General features: G+C 41.8%; 1 non-coding gene across 1 annotated transcript; it reads left to right on the top strand.

Moving 5' to 3' along the window:
- Positions 1–19,725: 19,725 nt before the first annotated feature.
- On the top strand, positions 19,726–19,797 carry TRNAG-UCC (transfer RNA glycine (anticodon UCC)). The gene has a single exon. It is a non-coding gene; the product is annotated as a tRNA-Gly (tRNA).
- Positions 19,798–21,841: the final 2,044 nt, after the last annotated feature.

Here is a 21,841-nt window from a genome sequence, read left to right as displayed (position 1 = left end):
CATTTCTTATTGTAAAGGCATGTATAATTGTATATCCGTTGCCATCCCTTATTGGTATCACCATTTCTCTGGTTTCTCCTCTCCACTGAGCATGTATTTTTGGTGGATTTTCTCCAGTTGTACTAACCTTCACTATCCCAAGCAATTAACATTTTAAAGAGATAAAGGTTGAACCTCTCTAATTTGGTACTCTCTGGTCTGGTCTGGTCTGTCATTAGTCCACCATGATTTTAGTTAGCTGGGTGTCCACTTATCTTGGATTTGGGCATGTTTTCTGTGGTCCCATAAAGTTTGTTTACTGCCACCAGTTCTGGCTGGCTGTGTCCTTTTTTATAATTTAGCTTTAATTTACCCATACATTTTCCAAGAGCCCACTAATCAGTGGAAGTGTTAGTAATGCTGCTAAACGAGGGTTTCTTAAACTTTTTGAAACCACAGAACACCAAACAATAATATTTTTATGGGGAACACCAATGAAAATTTTCTTAAAAAATATAGTTGTCTGACCAAACAAACAAATGGCAATATATATAGTATAAACAAAATGAAGTAATTTAATCAGGTATCATAGCAATGAAGAGGTAACATTGTATCTGGTTTTAATAACAGAAAATATAGACCACCAGTGTATGATAGCAAAAAAGTCAGACTTCACAGGATACCTGCAAGTTGTTCATGGAACACCAGTGTTCCACAGAACATAGTTTAAGAAACACTGTACTAGACAATACTGACCGCCCATGGTTTGCAAATTCTCTGATCTGGCACTGGTCAAGCCCCAAAGGTGCTGGACTAGACCTGTATCTGTATTTCTAATCTTTCTGTTCTCACTGCTATCTGCGACCACTCCAACTTCTTAATCTCTGGGAGTTTCATTAAAATGTTGTTAATTTCAAGAACGTCCACTGAAATATCAAATAAACCCAGTCTTAACACTGATCGATGAAGTATATCCCACTAAATATTTCTTCCCAATTCAATACACTACTTTTTACTTTTACCTCCTGTGTATGGTACTTCAATCAGTTTTCAATCCCCCATGACACATGTTTAGGTTCAAGTCACGATGAATTAATTTTTCTCTTGAGATTTGACAAGCATCTGTAGCAAATGCTTTCCTAAAGTTCAAATATATTGGGTCAGATCCTTAGCAGAAGTAAATCAGCATAGTCCAGTTGACTTAAACAGAGTTACATACGTTTGCATCAGATCAGGATTCCGTCCTGTTTTATCAGTAGCATTCAACTTACCCATTAACTTCATAAATATTTAAAATAAAAAAGAAGTAATCAAGTTTATATGACACCATTCCATTTTTCATTGCTTTTCAGTCCCCTCCCACCTCCCGCATCCCATCTTACAAGCCATTAAGCAGCTCCTTAAATATTAGAATGCAATCTGGTCTGAGTAAGAAACCACATGTTGCACCACCTTGGAACAATCCAAGGTTACAATCTCCATTTCAGTTCCCTGATATGCTGGGAAAGGTGCAAACTGCAGCTGCTATATGCTCAGTGATTGATGGAGAATCCATTACATTGCTACATACGTTTTTCTAAGGATTAAATTTCCCTCACTGTCCAAAGTTACACCTTATCTCTAGTCTGAGTTTATCTCATTTCTGTTTCTAAACATGAAATATCATGTCTTTGTCAGCTAGATTAACAAGAGTCCTCTTCTTTTCTCTTGCCCACATGTGTGCAAACTGGATGTGAAAAAGTCACCTCTTGACTTCCTTCATTAATCCTGTTATCTCAAAGTCCATTTTTTCTTGCACATTACTTGGAACCACATTGCTTTGCAAGAGTAGGAAATTAATGGCCTTGCACACTTGCAAACCTATAGCCTGCACAGTGGACATTCCAAGCCAATGCCAGCTTCCACGTAGTAATTGCCCCTTTTCCACAGGGAAGGTAGCTCTCATTCTCGCGTCCTTGCATTGCAGTGGTGGGCTGAGCACTGCAGACAGTTCAAGGAAGGTGGAGTTGCATATCAGAAAGCTCTGAAGCCACTGATCCTCATGCCATACCTAAATCACAAGGGAATCCCCCCACACTCAATGCTTGTTTCCTGATCCCAGAATTGGCAATGTGCTATGTGTATATTCTGTGCAAATGCCAGCAGCAATCTTGAAGTATTTCTTACCCCAGCACATAGAAGGGCAGGCACCACCCATTCATTTTCTCATTTGCAGCTCATGAAATACTTCCAGACCAGCCCGGTTGTGTTCCTAAGGCTCAGCAACAGGCCAGTCAGCAGTTCAGGATCTGTGCTTTCAGGCAGAGCTGGTGAGTGCATAGTTAACAAGGGCCATTGAAAAATGGCATAAACCAAGTCAGAAGCCCTTGGAATCATGGGACAGAAAGAACGATAAGATAGGAGGTGAGACTGCCCTTATGATGTACTACAGTCCATTCCCAGAGCTCCCCATAGCAGAGTGCATCAAGTGGCATAGTAGGATAGCAACCCATGACACAAAGCTCTATGCGTACAAGAGTGTCGCTGTGGACGCAGTCAGTTGACACAAAGGGCATTTTGTGGATGTGCACAGCTAATGTAATTAAAGTGACTTCTTACCACCAACATAATTTAAGTTGGCTGAATGCTGAAGCATACACGTGGCCTTCGAGACAGGTGATCCTTTGTTCCAAATGTGGGGGTCATTTGAGCCTGTATCTTACAAATATATCCCAATATGGTGTTAAATTGGGAAGGGTGCCAGTATTAAAAGTCTTTCCTGATGCACTGTAGAACTCTTCAGCCATTTCTGGCTTTTGAAAAACACTAAGTTTATTGAATGAAGTAACTTCAAACCCAATGCTACTGATAGTTCTTAGGTAGGTCACAAGGTCTTGAACTAATAGAAGTCCTATCCTCCTATCCCAGGTGATTTCAGACTCTAGATATACATCACTTTCTCCCTTGCTCTATAGATTGTGCACTCAGTTCCTCTCATTATCCACCACATATTTTTTTCCCATTGATGGTACTTCACATTAAAAGATCTTAGATTTTGCTCAATATTATTTTCCCCTTCTTCTCCTTGGTTAGCCATGAGGTTGGATACTATCAGGATGCCAAGAGATGCTTAACTGTTCTGCATTTTATCATCCTAACTCCATGACCTGCATACTGAAGTCAACAGCATCTCAAAACATGTACTCTACTTGATTCTCCACTGACCTCCTTTAATTCCCTGTTAGATCTTCTTTTATATGGACATGAGACTTGGGCATTTCTTCCAGAAGAAATAAAGACAGCTGAACAACTCTATTTTTGAAATGTTTTGATGAATGTTGAGGGCAGTAAGGAAGAATGATGCATAAAGATCTAAATATATTCTGGATCTCGTCTTCAGACATCGGATATTGTTTTAAGCAGAGTTTCGTGACTATGTGGTTGAACACTGTGCCTGTGTCACCCTGCACTTGGAGCAGAGGTTCTCAGGACAAATTTTTTGGTGGCCTGAGAATGTGGGCACCATTCTTGCTGGTGGGAGAGACAGGAACTCTCATATTTTTTTTCCTAAAATAGTGAATTAGCTTCAGGGAACAAAAACAAAAAAATACACATGTACAAATCAACAGAATTGTAATTCATTTATTGCTCAATCGTAAGTCTGTTATTAAAAGTGATATTAACAGAGGTATACCTGTCATGCTTCACACCAGACTTACTCTGCCCTGGCAAACCTGGGAAGAAATTAAGCCCTGGAGAAAGGAGGGCATGTTAGGAGTAGACAGCAGGAGCCAGGACTGACTTCTGGGAAGTACTGGGGGAGAAGCAATGGGTAGAGACATGCCCTGTAGTAAGACCCAAAGCCTCATGGCCAGTGGATGGGGCCTGCAGCTGCTTGGCCAGAGCCTGAGGCTTGCTACTGCCCAGCCGGACTCCAAGGATGGAGCCCAAAGACCCATGGCCAGAGCCTGTTGCCTCACTGTCCCAGAGCTAAGGCTGAACACCTGAGCCCCATCACCCCCTCAAGATGGGGAATTTACCAAGTGCTTTGTCCTCCATCATTGTGCCCAACAGGTCTCCAGGGGCTTCAGGACCCAAACCACACGTGCAGACCTAGCAGCCAGAACCAGGAAGATGCATCCAGGTGCACCAAGGAGGAGGATGAACTGCTGTCCTCCCCTCCCCTATCACTGCCCAGGAAACCATGGCCACAAGAAGATACCCTGGTGTCCACATCTGAGAAACACTGACTTGGAGTCAAATCTCCTGTTTGTTTTCATTGGAGGAGAGTACTTATTTTATTCAATCTTCCTTCTAAAAGTGATAGCCCCACTGTTGCATTCCAAACTTCCATAGGGAAGGATATCTTGATACTGTACAGCTACTCAAATAATGACCTGGCAGAATGTCATAGCCCTCTTTTGTCCTCTACTACTGACATATTGACTCTTAAGTGTCCTCGCTGCATGTACAGTAAACCTTGAAATACACAGCTTCAAGTTGCATGTAACTTGCTTAAATGCAAGTTAAGCACAACTTGAAGCTGCTGCTAAAAGCCTTCTCCCTGCCTTCCCCCAGCGGTGCTGCTGTCAGGCTGACACCCATGTAGCTGCGGGGAAGGCAGGGGGAGGCGGCCAGGAAACTGACCACCCCCATGGGCTGTTCAGTTTCCCAGGTCCCACAAGCAGCAGGGAGCAGGCCTGGTTCCTGGCTCCCCACCCTGACTTGTGCAAAAATTTTAGTTACTTGGGGGTTGCAGGAATACAACCGTTGTGTAACTCAAGGTTTTACTGTATTCTCTACAGAAGTGGTTAGTCAGCAACAGATGTATGGTATAGAACCTGGGAGTCTGAATGCAGTGGCAAGTCTTTAGTTTAGATGAAGGGGATGTGTCTACACTTGCATTCCTCTTTTGAAAGATGCATGCAAATGAGGGAAATCAAAAATGTAAATGAGGTGCAGACTTACATATCCAGCACCTCAGTTGCATATTCTTCTTTCAAAAAAGTGTTTTTTTAAAGAAAAAAAGCAGTGTAAATGGGGCTATTTCAAAAAATAGGAAGAAGGGTTCTTTCAAAGATGGGGTTTACTTTCAAAACAGCTGTGTCTGCACTGCTTTTTTTCTTTCAAAAGGAGAAGATGTAAATGATGTACCAGATACGTAAATCTGCATCTCATTTGTATTTTTGATTTCCCTCATTTGCATGCCTCTTTTGAAAGTGGAATGTAAGTGTAGACACAGCCAGGAAGAGCGGCATGGGAGTAGGAAATCAAGAATTACACATTAGAAAAGGCCAGTAATGTGTCCAGGGAGCAGAATGTGCAGCAGGTATAGTCAAGAGAGGGCTGGCAGAGAATCAGAAATTGCACTTATTGTGATCCAGTGGGATGAATAAACATTTCCTGTTTTTATTTGCATGTAATTCTTGAATTGTTGAGAGAAACTAGCCCTTAAATTACCCAGAAGGAAGATCTCTTACATTTTTACGCAACTGTTTGGCACATCTTCAGATTGTATCAGTAATGAATGAGGGAGAAATGTATTGTTTTCAGATGACAGCGCTAAGCATAGAGCAGTAATCAAACAAAAGCATCCTGCTGCAGGAGACAGTTTGTTTCCACAAATGAGGTAGGTTTCTTTACTTTTTTCTATGCAGTTCCCAATTTCTCCTTCTTTCCCAAAGTTACAGCATCACCCAAATCTGATAAATTCAATACAAGCTCCAGAATTTGCCAGAGCACTGACAGTGTTTTCCTGTAATAACCTCTTTTCAGCACAATCTGAAGTTTTATTACTGCTGACACATCATAACTGTGCACCTGTTTAAATAGTCAGTCTGCATCTTGTTTTCCATAACTCTGCTTTCTCTTAGTTACATATGAATAGTCTGTTAGAAGTTCCTAGCAGTCAAAGCTGTCACAACAGATAGGATAGCTTACTTAAATGGAGTATTCCACTTAATTGGTAACTGCCCAACCCCTTGGGTAAATTTAGTTCACATTGGACATGCTCAGGGCAGGACACCAGTTGCTAGGGAGGCAGTCAGTATGGGTGTAATTATCTCATGTAGGTCCCAGAACAGAAAAGCACATACCTACATCTGACTGCAGTGGACGTACTCAGGGACTTTGCCAGATTGGACACAAACACAAATTTTACTGCTTGGGGAGAGACTATTTATAAATTTTAATGATGTCTGAAATATAGATGCTAGGAATCAGGCTGTGCATTTAATCTGTTAATTCTGGAAGCTCTCAGACACCCAAGTATGGATATAATGAATAAAGACGACCATTTAGTTTGAGCTCCTGTTTAGGGCTTTAACTAGTCAAGGTCTTGAAGGTGAGTGGCTCCTATTGTGCAGAGTCTGGTGGGTGGGATTCCCTTTCGTTTAAAGCTAGTTAGATATTACCTGTTTTCTGCTAACAAACCTGGCATTAGCAGCCCAAACAGAAATTGATTTGGGACTCAGATACTGCTATGACAATTTTAGATTCAATTCTGCAGATATCTGATAAATATTGAGTAGTCTGGGATTGTGCCAGTGAGCTGAATGGCTTGCATCCAATAGAGTATTGTTTTGTTTCTTCTAATCCTCTGGAGATGGTGTTTCACATGGAGTATGATGTGCAGGATATTGAAGTTATTGATCTTTTACTTTTGTTTCTGCCTGTTAAAAATATTTGCTGTTCAGATGCACTATAAGAATGTCACAGTTCGACCTTCCTAGGGTGGAAGGGGAGTTCCTCTGGCAGTGCTTCTAAGATGCACAGAAATGCACAGAAATTCTGAAGAAGCAGTAAGACAAAGAGGGCTTAATTCTGCAAGAGTCCTTCAAGTGTTGTATTCTTTTGCAACCTGGCCATTCATAGGGGGATATAGATGCTTTTTGGTCACACAGTGATATTTAGGTGTTGAATGAATGCAGGACTTCTTTGAATTTAAACGTGCATTGTATTGGGTTCTTTGATCCTACAAGGGTCTCAGCAGCAATCTCAACTCCTCTGAATGTCCATAGGAATGAAAAGAATACAACACTTGAAGGACTCTTGCAGAATTAAGCCCTCTTTGTCTTACTGCTTCTTCAGAATTCTATGTGTGTGCCCTACTACACAGTAATAATCACTGTAACACTGAATGCCAAATCAATGCTAATGTGTTATCTGCATTTTCTGTTAGCGTTCCCCTTATAAGCTACCAGCATATTCGATGCTTTCATAACCACTACCTGGAGTGCAAAACATTCTATTACACATAGTCTTCTCATGTAAAAATAACCTGAATGTAAGGGAAAAAAATCAACCACAGATTGTTTCCCTCTTGAGCATTCTATTTAGCATCACCCTGTCTGAAATGCATAATTCTTCATGAATTTTTGAGGTGACACAAGAACAATGTACTTATGGCTAATAATCTGAAGGAAGTAAAAAGAAAAGTACTACAGATGAGAACAGTGATTCAAGCTATTCCAAAGGCAAGTGAAACATTTTGCGTTTTTAAATATTTGTGCTACAAAAAGGCAAGACAGGGCCTGAAGAAATATTAAACATGCTTTGTCGAGGTATGCATTCCTCATTCTTACTTATCCAGTGTGGCTCATTCCCCAAGTCTGGTGCACAAGTAGAAGGCTACGACTACACTAGCATTCCTCTTTTGAAAAAAGCATGCAAATGAAGGAAAATGAAAATGCAAATGAGGCACAGATTTACATATCCGGCACCTCATTTGCATATTATTTTTTCAAAAGAAGAAAAGCAGGGTAGATGCAGGTCTTTCTAAAGTACTCCCCATCTTCGAAAGAACCCTTCTTCCTAAAAAAATAGGAACAAGAGTGCTTTTGAACATGAAGATTACTTTCAAAAAAGCTGCGTCTACCCTGCTTTTCTTCTTTTGAAAGAAGAATATGCAAATGAGGTGCCAGATATGTAAATATGTGCTTCATTTGCACTTTGTTTCCTTCATTTGCATGTCTCTTTTTAAAGAGGAATGCAAGTGTAGACGCAGCCAAGTTTAGCAGCACCCTTCAGTACTCTCGTTTAAGCAAAGTTGGGGTTGTTAGATTTCTTTTAGTTAAAAGCAGCACCTCTGGCTGTTATCAGTAGCTGTAGTAAATCAGATGGTAATTAGCTCCAGTTCTGCACCTAAATGGAAGTATTCCACATGACAGCCGATTAGCCAATCAGCTGTTCAATATTTGTTGCACTGGCTGGAGGCAGCAGCAAAGTGAACTATAGCCTGTGCAGGTCTTCTCACATGTTGGAGCCAGCAAACTATCTAGCACTTATGCTATTAGCTTGCAAATTGTTTTATTTTTTAATAATTTATTCTCCTGGGCCTCTCTGCACATCTAACACAGACCTACCCCGTGTTTTCACCTCTGTGGGTGCTGTATTATTTATATTGTAGGAGCTTCCCCACTCAGAAGCAGAGTTCCATGACATACTTTGAGAAGAGCCTTCCTGTGTTGCAGTTCACTCTGTTCACTTATTTCCAAACCTCACCTGAAAATACACTTTGTCTCCCTTATATCTACATTCTTTTCTCCTTAGGCTTGCATAGTATTATTGCTATATAAACTACTTTGGGAAACAGTTTTTAGGCAAGATGCTGTAAAAGATAAAAGGCCTGATCTGATGTGAGCAAAGTCTCAGTGAATGCCCCTGATGGCTGGCTGGGAGCAGGAGAGGCTTTAGGCGCAAACTGTGTTTACATGAACACACCTATTCAGTCTATATAGCTGGAAGAGTGGTGTTGCTCAAAGTGAATGCACTTTGGCTGGAGTTGAGTTTCAAATCACTTCAGCAGTAAATACAAAAGTAGTGAAATGCTGTTTCAAAGTTGTTTTAATTATTATATGAATATAGGGCAGCGGGACTGTGCTTATCCTGTCCCAAATGAGGAGGGCACCCTTAACTGAAAGAAACTTGCTAAGCTAGGTGCTCGAATGCTAGAGGCCTGTGAAAGTAAGAGGAGTGGGGGTAGGTGTTACAGTCTGGAAGTGTGTGGATTCGCCTTAGGCATCCCAGGACCGGTTTAATCCATTCCTTCCCACAGCTGAAAGAAGAACAAAATAAGTTTCATTAGGAGGTTCTTTGTTACATTAAATGCTCAATCAGAGCTGAAATCAGGTGGGGTGGGACTGTGTTTCTGCCCCGCCTTCTAAGAGCTGAACGTCACTGAGAGCTGAACTCCTATAGATGGGGCAATGTTTTTGCCTAGCCTACCATGAGCTGAAAATTACTGAGGCTGATGTGCAGAGGCCACAGCAGAAAGATGTGTGGTAGCAGAAGGTGACTGACAGTTGACTGGTGAACAAATGGCTGGTGAGGCAGTCAGCCAAAGCAATTCCTCAAATGGAAGAACAATCAAGTGCCTTCTTCATTGGGTGGGAAGTGAACTCACAGCTGCACCTCTGAGCCCTGGGTCCTCTTCGACTAAGGAAAAACATTGTGAGGGGCGTATGTTAGGAGCACAAAGAGGGGCACCAAAAAAGGGAACTTGCAATTGTGGAACACAAAAACATGAGACAGAAGGCACTGCCCCACAGACTCAGGGATGGGTGTCCTGCTCATAGTTTCATGGGTAGATTAATGTTTCATTATTCTTCATTCAAGATTCATGATTTTTGCTTATGTCTTTTTCATTAATTCACATTGGGTGACTTCCCTCCTTTCATTAAAAGATTCTTGTCTACATTCCAACACTGTCCTTGTGAGTGAGAAGCATTGCCTCTCAGAGGCACCCAGCAGAGGTGCGTAATTTTCCCAGGTTACTGGGTGGGGGCTTGAGCTAGTTCTGTGTTATTTCAATGGAATGGAGATATAGATTCTATACAGATATAGAACCTGGCTCTGGTTGCTGCCCCACTCCATCTGGCAGAAGGGTTACACCCATAAACCACTATTCGGTGGAAAAAAGTCATTACACATACAGATACTCCCAATGGGTCTACTTCTGTGACTAAGGATTCTCAATCAGTAGATCGGACTGCTTGCAAAACTCCTAAAGCTCGATATACTGACATCATTTACGCTGAGTCAGTACTGGAGTTACACTGCTGTAAAACTGACTCGAGTTCACAACCCATCCTTGTACTAACCTGCCTATCTTGCACAAGCTTAAAATTTACTCACTCCTTGGATATGTTGCAGCCTTTGTGCTGGAGTACCAAGCCAGTGCCCACAATCCTTCCCTCACAGCCACTCCCAGTGCCATTCAGCTGTAACTTTTCATTGCCATTAATTTGTATTAGCAAACCTGGCCCTGAGTCCCAGTCAGTCAGCCTGTGTGTATGTCTGTGAAGCAAGACAATGTGCTGTGTGGTGCTCCAGGGACAAAACAGGCCGAGTCAGAATTTTAAATTAGCTATTACAGAAATGTTTGCCATCCACATCTTTTCTCTCTCAAGTGGCACCAAGGATGTTTAAAGTGCATCTACCTACCTGATTTCCTACTTGGGATAAATCCGTAGTGTTCATCTCTCTAGTGGTGATGCACAATCTTTCCATTTATTTCTGTGTATGCCTTATTCATTCGGATCCACTCAGAATTTCTGTCATCAATTTGGAACATGGTCTGACTGAAAAGCTTTGTTTAGCTGAACCACTAACCATCTGTTCAGGTTTCTCATTCCCAGTTCCCCTCCATTAGATATTCTATGCTCACTTCAAAGTTTATACAAAGTTTACACTTATCTGAAAGAATCTCTCCTCTCACAGAGTGAATTCAGCTTTGTATAAAAGGGCCAGCACAAGGCCTACACTCTACTTAAATCACGCTTAAGTCCCAAAACCAGGGATCAAGATTGCCTTAAGAGACAGAGGCTTTGTACTGGACCTCAGTATAGAAGGGAATGTCACCCTTAATGAAGATTTCTTTTGAACAGGAGCCTGTGAAGAGACAGGAATAGGTCACATAATCCCTAAAGCAGGGTAGTCCAACAGGCTGCACTCTAATTATGCTTCAGCAGAAATGCTTTATACATTCTTTATGAAAATGTACACAATGCAGTAGAGGGTCCAATACTCTTTGAGATGGAGAAGTCTGCTAGGGGTCTTGGATGAAGGCTCTGAAGTCACAATAGATACAGCATTTATCCTTATCAATGCAAGGAATAAATTAATCAGTATTAGAGCTGAAATGGTAACATATCAAAGAGTACTTCTGAGAAAACACTCATAGGAAGTGGTTCATGATTTGTATGTCTGATAAACACATTTCAGTTTTTGAGATCAACTCCTCTTTGTAACTTTCAAATGCCTCACAAAATAATAGTGTTACGTACGGTGGAACTCTTATTCCATCCTATTTAAATTGGAAAATCTGATTTTTAAAAAAATAAGTTGTAAGTTTAAAAAATGAAACCTTTCATTTTGATAATTTTGAAAAAAGATCCCCTTTTTGTGTTTGAGAAATTAATTTAAACTGGGCATTTGCTTAGACTGTGTCTAAAGCATTCATTATCTATCATATTAACAAACTTTCTATTTTAGAAAACTACTGATGGTTACATGCTTGAGTGACCAGCGCAAAAGGAAGCCATAATGGCAGAAAAAGGTAAATTTAATAAGCCATTCAGGGTTCTTATGGAATATTTGTGAAACAGGCTCCTGCTTTTTATTTATTATTCCTGTAAAAGGATGATTGAATTAGCTTCTTATTCAATTTTACTCTTGCACAAAGGTATTCAGTATCCATGCCTTGTATTTGCCATCTGTCAGGTCAGGTACATAGAATAGATTTTGAATGTTCAACTCCTCTGATGAGTTTGTGCAAAGTTTGTGCAAAGTACAAAAAGATAATCTACACACTTACACATTCACGTAGTGAAGTAGAGTTGCCCCAGAAACTTTCCTAGATTTTACTTGTTGTAAGTCTGTGGAAATTCTAGGAGAGACTTGCAAAGGCCAAAATGGAAAATGGGTTAATTGTTCTTTGTACCTTTGAATAGCATCCTGAAAATTACCTTGAAACATCTCCTTACCTATTTTGGTATAACCGAGTTCAGCATCAGCCCCTTTATATTCTGAGGGAGTATCAACACATATGGGATATTTTGGCCATGGAGTACAAGAGCTGGTAGTCATAGAACGAAAACCACTGGGAAGATATAGAAAATGGTGGTTTCAGATGCTTAGTAGAGGATATGACAAAAGCGGATGTCAGCTTGGAAGATACACTTGGCAAGAATACTTGGAGACAAACAAGAGTCACCAATACCAATGGACTGGACAAGATACACGAGAAAGCGATGGAGAGCCTGGCATGGCAGCCTCTGCTGCCAGGGACCCCTGCCTCAGTGGGCTGCCGCATTCCCTGTCCCCACCCCTGCAAGGAGTCTGAGGAGCTCCTGTTCTCATCATCCCACTGCCAAGACGTTGCAGAAGCCCCTTCTTCCCTTCCCCCTCATCAGGAGGCAGTGGACTCCCCCATCCCTGGTGCCTTACCATGGGACAACAGCCCCCATTGCCAAGGAGCTCTGACATGGGACAGTAGCACTCTATCCTGGGAGGCCAGAGTCTCATATTTGCTATAGAGCAAGGTGGTCACCCTAACGTGAACCCAGTTACAAAGTTCAGCCAGGTGAGACAATCAGCTGAGTAGTTGATGGTTCTTACACACTTGTCAGGAAGACAAAAGTGAGAGCCATCATTTTTCTAATATGAAAGAGGAACATGACAAAAGTCCTAGTAGTGATACAAGAATGCTAGGCATGGGGGTGGGGGATTATTTTTTATCAAATGTTGAAGAAAAATAGAAAACACAATGGAAGTTTCTTGGAAAGAACTATTTCTTGTTACATTGTTAGCCTGACAGCGATAGTGTTAGAAAATAATTCACAGCTGCTTCACATTCACACTGTGCTGTCGTTAGCCACCATTACTGGGCTTCTGGGGACTCTTTGGAGATAATGACACATGCTTTCATTTTAGATAGAGTAATCTGCATGTTCTTGAAACCCACAAGAGAGTACATCAATTAACATATCTCCAATATTAATCCATAAAACATGCATATGTTTTCTTTTGGTTGATTTATTATTTTTAAACATTCTTAGTCTTTCTGTTTGCAGTAAATCATTGCTTATTTTGTCAAAGATCTGCAGGTTTATTTAAAATAAAAAAGACAAATGGAGAAGTTTAAAAACTCCCAAGGAACCACAGGCATTTTATTGTAATCAGAGCAAAAGAGGTTTACATACTTTTTATTGAAATGTGTTGCACAGATCTAGGAATATGACAAATCCACTTTTTTCCTCTTGAATCAAATACTAAATACTTTGATATATTTTTTGTCAGACACCAAATGTGATTTGGGGCAGTGAAACATCACACAGTTTATATAGAAAGGAGGAGGGAGCCACCTTCTCCATTCCCCCAAACGGAAAATGAATTAGATGTTATCTGCTACATCATTGCATTTAGTCTGCTAGGGTGCATAAAGACAGTGGGAGCTGAAGGACCCTCACCCACCTTTTCCCCCTCATAGCTCTATTCAAGGGACACTAGCTCAGTCTTTTCACTCTGGATGTACAAGAATCACTTCAAAATTAGTGCTGCTAGTGGCATTATCCTTACCAGAGACTACAGGCCACAGGGCAAGATGGGAGGGGGGGTCCCAGCTCCACCCCTGGAAGGGGTGGGGCTAAGAGCAGAAGGGCCAAGGGCCATCAGCCTTCTGCACTGCCCAGACTGCACCGCTGTGCCTTCCCCTGCCCCGCCACTCCCTTACAGCCATGGGCAGCAGGAGCAGTTCTGCCAAGGCATTTCAAAGGAGTCTGGGGGCAGTTGCCTCCTTTGCCCCTGCCATTAGCAGGGCAGATCCTTACCAGTACAGTGGTGTGAGGGCTGATTCTGAACCACCCACTGACTGGCCAGCAGAGAAAGTGACAAAAGTGAGGGCCTAGGAAAATGTATGCCGCACATTGGTGTGAATAGGGATATTCTGGCACACAGCCCATACAGGTCTCTAAGCCAGGGAATCTAATCCTGTGAGATACCACACACCCTCAAATTATATTTAAGTTAATGGGAACTAATGGTGCTGAGTACTCTTCAGATTCAGAGACCTGGCACATCTGTGAAACCCTCCCTCCACTCTACAAGACTATATCTTGAAGTCAAAGTCTGTCCCATTGCAGTTAGTTTTGTTTTGAGTGAACCAGGTCAATACAAATTTCATTTTAAAAACAGTGGCTATCCCTAAAAGTGAGCACTGATCATTTAAAACAACTGTGTGACATTTCTGGTAAGTACTTAAGAATATGCAATAAAAATGCTTGTGAGAGTTGCAAATAGCCATTAGTACAGATAATCAAATCTGGGCAAAACCCAAGGCCTTTCTGCATTATCTCGAAGTAGTTTGTTTGAAATCCTATTCTCAGCACAATTAAGGGGACTTTCAGAAGAAATTGCTGGTTGAAACTTTGCGTAAAAACAGGTGTGATATATAACATGGTTATTGTGTTATGCTTCCACCTGTCAGTGGGTCTCACTGGTGTGTTGGACCATGAGCCAAAGTAGAGGTGGCCAAAAAAACTCAAACTTTGGCCAAAAAGAGCCCAAACCATTGGCTCCAATTCCCTTCTCACTGCTGTTTCTTTCAATTTTGACACGTATGATGAAACTGTATAAAACTCAGATAGCCACGTGGCTATCACTTCATGATATTTGGGTTAATCTTTCTCAATAGCTGGGGCGGGTCACATTGCTCTGTAGCACGGGGCATGGTCTCTTGTAGGTTTACACTAGTGTAAATGGTAGATTCTCTGTAGCTTGAAGTTTTAAATTCGTGCTTTGAGAACTTCAGTAACTGAGCCAGAGGTTAGTCAGGAATCTCTTATAGGAGTGGATTGGTGAGATTCCATGGCCTGCAAAGTACAGGAGGTCAAAATACATGTTCGTCATAGTCCCTTCTGACCTGAAGTATGAGTCAGTGTTGGTACAGCACCTAGCTCCGTGGGATCCTGGTTTATAACTGGGGCTCTAAGGCGACTATAGCAATAATATAAGCCTTGAATGGCTAATTTTATACACTGACTAACCAGGCTGATCATGGGTATCATTTTGGATTTCACTGAGAAGACTGAGTAAGAAAAAAGAAACATGCAATAGATTCTTGAAGAGTGGAAGCCACCTGCTCTAGTTGATTAAGTTCTGTAAAAATCAAAACCACTAGAGGGAATGGCTGGGAAACTGCATGAGCCCAATCACCACAGCATCTGAGAACCTAACTGTACTTGTCCTCTCAAGATTTTTGTATGGCAGGATAGTACACCATGGCTATTTACAGATGGGGAACTGGAGCACAGAGAGAATGGATGACTTGCTTAAGGTCTCACAGGATGATCTGTGATGAAAAAGCACCTGAACCTAGGTCTCCAAAGCCTGGAAGCCTGCAACAGAGTAATCAAATGCCATCAGTATCACATGGTTCTGCCCTAATGGTTTGCTGCCAATAAGGACAGTTACTATGAACAACTCTCTATCTGGAAGCTGACCAGGAGATACTCGAAATTTCCTAGCTCATGGGCAAGAAATGTCACAGATGTTATGTCTACCCTAGACCCCCCCTTTCAAAAGAGAAAACTGTTTCTCTAAGGTAGGAGCTTATTTTGTCACCACATACGAAAGACCAGGCTAGGACAGCAGGAAAAAGTGCCTATTCTAAAGAGTCAGGCCCAGAGTTTCAAAGGTATTTTGGAGCTTCATTTCCATAAAACTAATGCAAGTTAGAAGCCTAAATACTTTGGAAGATCACATGCAACATACCAAATCCAGGTCTCACAGGAGCAAAAGGTTAGGCTGAGGGGTATTGTATTTAAGGGTTTGTTGTTTACCAAGAGCTGTAACTTTTTTAGGAGTAAAAATTGTTTGTGGATGGACGTTTCTTTGCTAAGCCTGAGTTTCCTGGCTTTACTATCACACAGAAAGTGTAATAAGGAACCAGAGCTCCCACAGCAGGGCAGAAGCTGGAGGGTTATATGTAAGCAACTGAAACTCAGAAGGGCTGAACCAGTAGTTCTGGATTCTAGTAGCCAGACTGCAGTGTGCCATACCCAACAAGGGGATTGGCACTTGAAGAACACAGTGGTAGGAACAGTGATAGTCAACTTGGCAGAACTAGGGAACTTAGAGGCTCATGGAATTAAGCAATTGGATACAATCACAGCACACTGATGCTCCTCCAGAGAACAGGGCAGAGATGAGTTGTAACTCCCTGAACAGGCCCAGGTAAAATATAAAAAGAATGAGAGCTCTATTATGAATTCAGTTACACTGAAAGATGGACAGCCATGAGATAGATGACTGGCAGTTAATGTCTAACTGCACCTCTGACCCTGCCTAACCCCTTCTTGAGCTCAACCCCCTGAGAGCACAACAAATAGCCTCAGGCTATCACCTCTCTCAGGGTATCACCAGACACTTTCCCCATTCAGATCAGACTCTAGATGCAATTCCCTGTATATCAACTGTGATTACTTCAGCCAGTCTGATTTAGCTACAGACGCTGCAATTCCATTACTGCCAAGAGCTAAGATGGTGACCAGAGAGTCCCGATACAGCCAAGTATTAGGCACTTAAAATTAAGAACATTTTAAGAAGATCTAAACACAATAGAGGAGACTATATGCTGTGACACGCAGCTCAGGACACCCAGAACTGTAAACTGCGGTGTCACATCTCTGCCTCAGAAAGTAGGAGTTTTTCTTGTGCTGTGTTGTGTGTCAGCTCCCTAACACGGCAGCATGTCTGCCTTGCCAGTAACAATCAGTGAAACCCACTTTCCAAGTTCCCTAAAGACATCTTCTCTCGGTTTCCAGTCCCTCTCACAGAAATTAAATTCTCTGCCTCCAAAGAGACAGAACGCACACCAGTCTATTAGGTTAACTGACGACTCACATTTCATCTTAATGGACAGCACTGAGATGGCTTTTGTAATAAAATAAGCTTGTTAACAAAATAGATTTAAGTGATACTAAGCAAGAGAAAAAAGACGGCTATGGTAACAAAATATTTTCCAATGATTAAAAAAAAATTGGCTCTGGATTTGCCTAAAAACGTTTCTCACTTAGAGGAAGTTAGTCGCAGGTCCTGCCCTTCAGATCAAGAGGAGCCCACTTGCACTGGGTGCTGTTCCCTGTGGCCCCTAAGTGAAGACTGCCTAAGGCTATATCTACACAACCACTTATGTCAGTGTAATTTATGTTGGTCAGAGTGTGAATAAGCAAGAAGTGTAAGCCTGATCTGAGTTACAGTATTGTGGGCCCTCTGCCAGTGAGCACTAAGAGCATCCCAAGTTCACCCCTCTTAAAATGCTGCAGTAGGGGCAGCCCCTGAACTATTTACAGTGGGTAAGAACCTGCTTTCCATGGGCAGAGCATCTGCTACTTTGTTTTCTTTCCTTTTAATGTGCAAAACTGCCATGTTGTATTCTTGGAGTCTTGCTCCACTGCTGCAGCTTAGCGTTGGCGCACTGTTTTCCATACAATAAAATGAATGGAGAGTGGTCATTTAGAACTCTGAATTTTCTGTTAGAGAGATAGGGCTTTAATTGTTTGGTTGCTCAGTAACAATTTTGGCTATGACAAAATAATTCTAGCTGGAGGCTGTCAAGATTTTTTTTTTACTTAAGAAACTATGCAAGCATGTCAAACATGCAGCCCCATTGAATTATTTTACGGACCCAGCGATGGGAGCCAGCTCGAGTGCAGTATCCTGTCAGCAGCTTCACCCTCGGGGACCCAGCTGGGGCAGGGGGAAACCCAGCAGCCCTGGAGCTGGGAGCCACCGGTGGTGCGCAGTACCTTAAATTTATATTTAAGTTAAAAATTATTATATATGGGCAAATAATTTTACACATCAAATTTTATGAAGTATTAATAAAATTATAAAACAATAAAATCCCTATTAAGCATTAAATCTCAGTTTAAATCCTTGTATTATATTCAAACAAGCCCTGATTAAAAAAATACACCTAAAACACTATATATAATAAATAATTACAACTTTCTGGTAGAAGTACATTTTCCTTGGTGGCCCTGAAAGCCATCAGTTTTCATTTGTGCAGCCTTCAGTAGGCTTTGAGATTTACATGCCATGATTAGGGTGTTTCTTGTTATTTCCTCCTGTCTGAAGCAAAGCTTAACCTAAACCAACATCTGAAGCATCTACACCCAGTTCACAGGTGGTCAAAATTTGGACTGACCAGAATAGGTTTTCTGACAAGATTACCTTTACCAGGTACCTAACTGTTTTCCACATATCAGGGGGTCTGGTGTATCTATACTTCCTGAAGGCATCCCAACCCCTCTTCCCCATCTAAGACTTGTAGGATGTAGCTGGCTTAGTCCATTCTCCAACTTCACAACCATTTCTTTCCCTTGCATCAGGGATGCACCCTGTAAAAGCTGCTCATTAGGACCATTTCGATCCATAGAATCACACTGTCTGGAGTTACCCATACCCACGAGTGCAAACCTCAAAGCAAACTGTCAAGAAGCAAGGCACAACTCAGCAATGGGACCGAGCTCCTGAAACACTAGAATATTCTTACCATGGAGTCAGACCATTGCTTGGACATTCTAGATGACCCTGACATCCAGGTGAGGTAAATGTGGGGATAGATGATTGCTTTATGCCCAAGATCACAAAATATTCACATTATTCTCAGTCTCAAACAAACAGTCATTTACTCCAGGTCAGTTTGCACTTTAAATAGTTTACTATAGGATTGGCTACAACAGTTGTCTTTGATCTGCGATAGGATTTACAAGATAAGTGAGAGAGCTATTACAATGTTAAAGCAAGCAAGAATGTTACACAAAAATGAGTTTCAAAACAAAAAGCAGTCAAGTAGCACTTTAACGACTAGCAAAATAGTTTATTAGGTGAGCTTTCGTGGGACAGACCCACTTCTTCAGACCATAGCCAGACCAGAACAGACTCAATATTTAAGGCACAGAGAACCAAAAACAGTAAGCAAGGAGGACAAATCAGAAAAAGATAATCGAGGTGAGCAAATCAGAGAGTGCAGGGGTGGCGGGGGGAGATCAAGAATTAGATTAAGCCAAGTATGCAGACGAGCCCCTATAGTGACTCAGAAAGTTCCCATCCTGGTTTAAACCATGTGTTAATGTGCCAAATTTGAATATAAAAGCCAGCTCCGCTGCTTCCCTTTGAAGAACAGTGTGAAAATTCTTTTTCAGTAACACACATACCTTTAGGTCATTAATAGAATGTCCCATTCCATTAAAATGTTGACGAACTGATTTGTGGATCTGAAGTGTTTTGATGTTTGTTTTGTTCCCACTAAGCCTTTGTCTAAGGGAGTTAGAAGTCTGTCCAATATACAAGTTCTTAGATACAATCGCATTTGCTCTGATCCAACTGACAGAGACCAAAAACTACAAGATCTTTACCAAATATTCATAAACCTGAATTACCCACCAGGAGAAGTAAAAAAACAAATCGTTAGGGCCAGATGAATACCCAGAGACCAGCTACTCTAAGATAGGCCCAAAAAAGCCAAGAACAGAACACCACTGGTCATCACCTACAGCCCCCAACTCAGACCATTGCAATGAATTATTAAAGACCTACAACCTACCCTTAATCAGGATGCCACACTCCAGAAAGCCCTAGATGACATGCCTGTTCTCTCCTACAGACAACCTCCCAACCTTATGAGCATCCTCATGAACAGCCACAGTCTATACCCCAGGAATACCAGTCCTGGAACCTTTCCTTCAACAAAGCCTACTGCCAGCATTGGTGGTATAGTGGTGAGCATAGCTGCCTTCCAAGCAGTTGACGTGGGTTCAATTCCCAGCCAATGCAATGATGTCCTTCATTTGGTTGGGAGCTGGTTTCAAGGGAGGTTTAGGTTGGACATTAGGAAGAAGTTCTAAACTGTCAGGGTGGTCAAACAGTGGAATAAATTGCCAAGGGAGGTTGTGCAATCTCCATTGCTGGAGATATTTAAAGTGGCAGAGATAGCTCAGTGGTTTGAATGTTGGCTTGCTAAACCCAGCATTGAGAGTTCAATCCTTGAGAAGACCATTTAGAAATTGGGGCAAATAGATGTCAGGGATGGTGCTTGGCCATGCCAAGAGGGCAGGGGACTGGACTAAATGAGCTCCTGAAGTCCCTTCCAGTTCTAGGAGGTGTGTGTGTGTGTAACTTGAGTGTAAACAATGGATCTAGTCATGCGTGCAGGATGGAAGCTAGAAGGGTGTAGATAAGGAGAGCGATCAGTAGGTTTTCAGTACAGTTTGGTACTGATCAGGCCATCCTTGATTAGTACTGCAGTGCCCAGGAAATGTATCTCTTGCATGTTGTAATCAAGGCATAAGTTGATGGTGGGGTGTAGATTGTTAAAGTCTCTGTACCATGGGTCCAAATCATAAAGATGTCATCAATGTATCTTAAGTAGAGGAGGGGTAATAGGGGATGAGAGCTGAGGAATCATTGTTAATCAATGTATAGGCTCTGTACACTAATATTCCACATAAAGACAGATTACATGCAATCAGGAATACCATCCCTGATGCCACCACAGCTAATCTGGCGTCTGCCCTCTGTAAGTTTGTTCTCACACACAATCATTTCCGATTTGGGGACAATTTATACCTCCAGATTAGTGGAACTGCTATGGGCACCCACATGGCCCCACAATATGCCAATATATTTATGGCAGTCGTGGAACAATGATTCCACACTGTACCGAAAACCTACTGATCGCTATACTTATCTACACCCGTCTAGCTTCCATCCTGCACACAACTAGATCCATTGTTTACAGTCAAGCTCTTAGATACAATCACATTTGCTCTGATCCAACTGACAGAGACCGAAAACTACAAGATCTTTACCAAATATTCATAAACCTGAATTACCCACCAGGAGAAGTAAAAAAACAAATTGATAGGGCCAGACAAATACACAGAGACCAGCTACTGCAAGATAAGCCAAGAACAGAACACAACTGGTCATCACCTACAGCCCCCAACTCAGATGACTGCAACAAATTATTGGAGACCTACGACCTATCCTTAACCATGATGCCACACTCCAGAAGGCCCTGGGTGACATGCCTGTTCTCTCCTACAGACAACCTCCCAACCTTATGAGGATCCTCACTAACAGCCACAGTCTATACCCCAGGAATATCAGTCCTGGAACCTTTCCCTGCAACAAATCTCACTGCCAGCTTTGTCTACATATCTTCTCTGGAAATACCATCACTGGACCTAACCAGGACACTCACAGAATCACGGACACTGTCTCATGCTCCTACTAACATCATATATGCCATCATGTGCCAACAATGCCCAGATGCTTTGTATATTGGACAGACTTCTAACTCCCTTAGACAAAGGGTTAGTGGGAACAAAACAGACATCAAAACACTCCAGATCCACAAATCAGTTCTTGACTCCCCACCCCTCCACACTCTGATTTGCTCACCTTGATTATCTTTTTCTGGTTTGTCCTCCTTGCTTACTGTTTTTGGTTCTCTGCACCTTAAATATTGTCTCTGTTCTGGTCTGGCTATGGTCTGAAGAAGTGGGTCTGTCCCACGAAAGCTCACCTAATAAACTATTTTGCTAGTCTTTAAAGTGCTACTTGACTGCTTTTTGTTTTGATAGCGTATAGACTAGCACAGCTTCCTCTCTGTAACTATTCAAAAATAATTTTCAAGAGTTGAGGGAGTTGTAGTAATATCAACTCTTATTGTCTTTTTGTGCTAATCCAGGCTGGCCCTGGGGATCGCTGCTTCTGTTTCATAGCCCCAGTCTTGTGAGAGTTCAAACAGCAAATTTTATTTCCTCCAAAATTCAAGATGAGGGGAGAAGCACCTTTACAAGTAGCCTCTTCATGG

The sequence above is a fragment of the Carettochelys insculpta genome, chromosome 4, assembly GCF_033958435.1.
Source record: "Carettochelys insculpta isolate YL-2023 chromosome 4, ASM3395843v1, whole genome shotgun sequence".
Taxonomy (NCBI): Eukaryota; Metazoa; Chordata; order Testudines; family Carettochelyidae; genus Carettochelys; species Carettochelys insculpta.
Note: the sequence above shows the minus strand (reverse complement) of the source record. Positions and strands in the feature narration are given on the sequence as shown.